The sequence below is a fragment of the Topomyia yanbarensis genome, chromosome 3 (assembly GCF_030247195.1).
Source record: "Topomyia yanbarensis strain Yona2022 chromosome 3, ASM3024719v1, whole genome shotgun sequence".
NCBI lineage: Eukaryota > Metazoa > Arthropoda > Insecta > Diptera > Culicidae > Topomyia > Topomyia yanbarensis.
The window spans coordinates 304,210,329-304,214,529 of record NC_080672.1 but is presented as its reverse complement, the minus strand read 5'-3'; the positions used below and the strand labels follow the sequence as shown (position 1 = coordinate 304,214,529).

General features: G+C 36.4%; 1 long non-coding RNA gene across 2 annotated transcripts; it reads left to right on the top strand.

Moving 5' to 3' along the window:
* The first annotated feature begins 1,052 nt into the window (after positions 1-1,052).
* On the top strand, positions 1,053-2,349 carry LOC131693517 (uncharacterized). 2 transcript variants are annotated; one of them, XR_009306265.1, is made up of 4 exons: positions 1,053-1,234; positions 1,293-1,679; positions 1,885-2,065; positions 2,120-2,349. It is a non-coding gene; the product is annotated as an uncharacterized LOC131693517 (long non-coding RNA). The 2 variants fall into 2 exon arrangements; XR_009306264.1 differs by having other exon boundaries at positions 1,885-2,349.
* The last annotated feature ends 1,852 nt before the right edge of the window (positions 2,350-4,201 follow it).

The window sequence follows — 4,201 nt, the reverse complement described above, 5'->3', positions numbered from 1 at the left end:
GCAGCGACCGGGAATTGTAGGATATAAGTTTTGTTCGGAAAGATTCCTACACCTTAGATCGGAAAAAAAGTTTAAAAAATAAAAAAATAATAAAACTCTTTAATTAATGCATTCAAAAAACAGTGTAAATAAAATGCGATGTTTGTACAACGATCGGAAGAAAGGGAAAAAGCAAATAAAAAAAGAGAGACAGAAAAGCACAAACAGATGAGAGCTTCGTTAGCCTGCATCTACCCACACTACTTTTACAGTAAACCGAAGACCCCATATCAAGAAGACTGGGAACTCTTTTTTAGCTCCATATATCTGTCAAGCGTCATTGAGAACAGCGCCTCTACCGTGCCTAGGGAGGAAACTCAATGTAAAAGTGGTTGTGAGAAGGTAACAAATAAAAGATGCATGTGTGTTTTGTTGTTTTGATTGCTTCCTTTATTTTTAGTTTGCAAGCAGCAACAATTTTGGGAACAGTAATATAGCGTTACGATGATTATCTATCTCGTCAGTTCTTTCTCCTTGTGCAAAGATTATCGAGATTTTTTTCTGATTTTCTTATACACGAAAGTATGAATGGTGCAGTGGTTTGGAAGAATTTTTCATTCTAGCAGTTAAATAAAATGATACATGTTTTATTTCAACAAATTCAGTGTAGGTAGTATCGGTAACGCTACCCACTCGGGTAAAAAATATACAGGTATCAAAGTTTTATATCACTTTCCAATTCGATCCCTCCAATACGGGAGCCTAGAGATTATCTCCACTTGAGGATTGATAATTCTACATATTTTAGTTATACGTTCTCTACTTCAAGAATATCGACGCAGGTTAAAGTTCAACTACACTGATAAAATTCGAGACGCTTCATTTAAGTGTTTACTCACATGATAATGAAGCAGACATTAGCATCAAGGTTGAAAATTACTTCCACTCAAATTCCTGAAATGTTACATTTCAAAATCAAATACTTCAGCACATTATTACAATATTCAGAACCGCACTACGATTTCAAGTGTTTTCCTTTTGAATTCAATGTCATAAAATTTCATATACTCTTGTGGATGACCTATCATTTTGCACCACTGTTTTGTTACAGTGCATTTCAAATGATTGACATTCGAAAATTATTTGTAAACAGTTCCATCAAAAGTGGTTGTATGATGGAAATAAACTAAAAGAAGTCTCAAACAACGATGCCACAGCGGGTCATTAACCGGTTCCAGCGGGTGAAAAATGTCAGGTAAATCAATAATAAAATGTGCTTAATTGCGAGAATTTAATTTTGTTATTTCCTTTAGCACAAGTGTTTTCCGTCAAGGTGGCTTTTCTACACGATTGACTGCCCGGTGCCACATAGCTGTTAGTAGAACAAACAAACTAACTAGGATCAAAGTTATCAGCTCGTATTGAAAATTTCGGAAAGTATTGTTGGTCATGGTCACAAACATGCACTGGAACCACACGAGATGCAGGAGAACTAATTCCTTCTGATACATACTACAGATGGATTTGCTGCAGCAGCTTGTCGTAATGACTCGATGCCTCGAACATTACATTACCTGGAACATTGCATTACCGCAGATCATTAGAAGCATCTGACAAACATTGAGGTGGCATAACAGATGCAAAATCTATGTTCGCAGTGTGTAGTGGCTCTAAGCCTGATACTGTTGGAAAAAACAAAGGTAACTATCTTAATGCAATTAGCTGGCAATACAGTTATACTACCCATAATCGCAAGTCAGTCCCATGTTCTATGGGATTCCCTATCTACATGGGACTGGCTTGCGATCACAGGCAGTATACGTGTAGCACAATTTTGTTTTCAGTTTTTCGTCATTATCTGAACGAGAATGATAGTACATCGTTGTGTTTTGCTGTTTTTTCCAGTTGGTTGTTTAGAAGGTTCCATTTTGAGCGTCATGCGGATTTGTTCTGTTGGCTGCTATATAGTTCGACTGGTGCCGGAAGTGATTTTATGTCCGCTACCTAAAAAAAGAGTAGATGTACCATATTATCGAGCGCTCCAAAATCTTCGATTGGAACGCAGAATTACTTGAGAAACGAGTTTGTATGTTGAATTCACAGTTTAATTCAATACAGTTTATTTCTTATTTTCTTCTAGTCTGTCAGCATTATCACATTACAGTGCGTTTTCATGATTGCAACCAGCGTTATGCACCTTCAAAACTGTTTTACGTGAATACAGCATGGTGATTTCAATAATCGCAGTCAACTGCTTCATGTACCCTTATGATCGTCATTGGATCAGTGGAATATATACGGAGATCACCGATGCTACAACAAATAAAATATTCAATAAAATACAAAAAATATAATTATAATAAGCATTAAGCGGGAAAGATTGGATAATTATAATTGCCATTTTTTGCAATTGGTTAATGATTTCTTTTTGCATATTCTGTATACAGTTAATAATAAAAATAGTAATTATTCATTTTATTTATTGATACTTCATTTACATATACACGTTTATGAAAATTATGGTGGAGCATTCAAGATATTTTTAAGATCTTTCCCGCGGTTTAGAAGTGGTTGTCTAGAACGTAAATAATGTTAGGAATGAGTTAGAAATTTTATCTCACATATTACCTTAATCGATTTGGATTGTTTCTTTCTTAGTTCAGAATTATTATCAGGTACTGTTGGTGTTGGAGACAACATTTTTGAAAAGGACACTATGCTCAACTTTTTTGCTTTCTCAGTTTTCTTCGATTTCCTTTTGCATTGACTCTTATCTTTAAAACAACTATTCATTTCTCCCAATTTACAAGCTATCAACATGTTCAGATACTTATTGGTGATTCGCAGGGCACATGTTTCACACAGAACATCCATAATAAGTGTTTCCTGATGTTCAATACACTCCTCTTCGCTGCTATCATCGATCGCATTATTCTGAACTCCAGAAAAACCAAATTTTAATTGGATCATGTCCATCATTTCCTCTTTAACGCCAACGGTATCAAGACTCAAAAGCGACTCGAAGTGTATTTCGAAAAGCCTACAGACAGCTGAGAAATACTGGAAAATCTTTTCTCCTGGCGTGATAATTTTTGATGTTTCAGAATACTTTTTGAAATCGGCTAAAAATGTGACATCCTGATCAACTGCACCACTTTCTGCTGTTGTACGTGTTAGGCATTCTTTATGGGCCAGTTTGCTACATGCCCATCCAGTAGTCCAATGAATATTGGCTAGTTTATTCACATCACTCGGTTCGGTTATCGGGGTAATCGGATCGTCTGATTCCTTATCCAGATACTTTGGTCGTACATGGCATTCTTTTACGATCTGGATTTTTGATAATTCATGCCTATTTATCATATACTTGCTCAGATCGGATTGAACATTGCCAATTTGCTCAGGTAATATTAGATGGTTTATTACCAAAGCTTTGTACGCAGATGAAAAAAGAGAACTATCAGGATGACTATTGTTTCCATTTTTCCAACGAACTGTTGAAAAAAAATGTTCCAAGCAATCCTGTGAAAGATTTCTTGTTCTGAGAAACTTAAACCCGTATATCTCGTGCAGTTCATTCCACAGTAATTTTACCGCAGCAATATATAGTAACCATCCTTCAATAAAATATGGTGAGCGAGACTGTTTGACCAGAGGTTTGAAGTTCTGTTCCTGGTAAAAGAAATGGTAATCATATGCACATGTAACGATTAAAACGCATATTAACCATATCAACATCGAAGCAATTATTGTTGATGAACCTCAGTGCTTTAAGTCTGTCCACCATAGAATCCATCAAGGCCCAATGAGCTGAATGTTCTTGGAGAGGACGTTTCATAGGCTAATGAAAAAAAATGTATAACTCAAAAAGTAACATTGATGAGTTTGTGAATTTTGTAAAATAACCTTCGCTGTGTTGAAGTTTGATGAATTAGCCGAATCGAACAGTTCGTCGAAATCTTCACAATATGTCGCTGTAAATAATGCTGCCTTCGGAAGCTTGCTGGTTCGCACGTAAGCGCGTAACCCTACGGCTACAGATCGGCTAAGCGTTTGCGCAGCCAATCCCACATTCATCTCAGCAAACTGTGAGAGCTTAATATGGTCGTATGTCAAACCAGGGACAGTACGGGGAGTATGCTTGACGTCCTCCCAATACAAGTCAATAATATGTTTGAAACTACAAACTCCATCGTCATATACCGCATTATGCTTCAGTAAA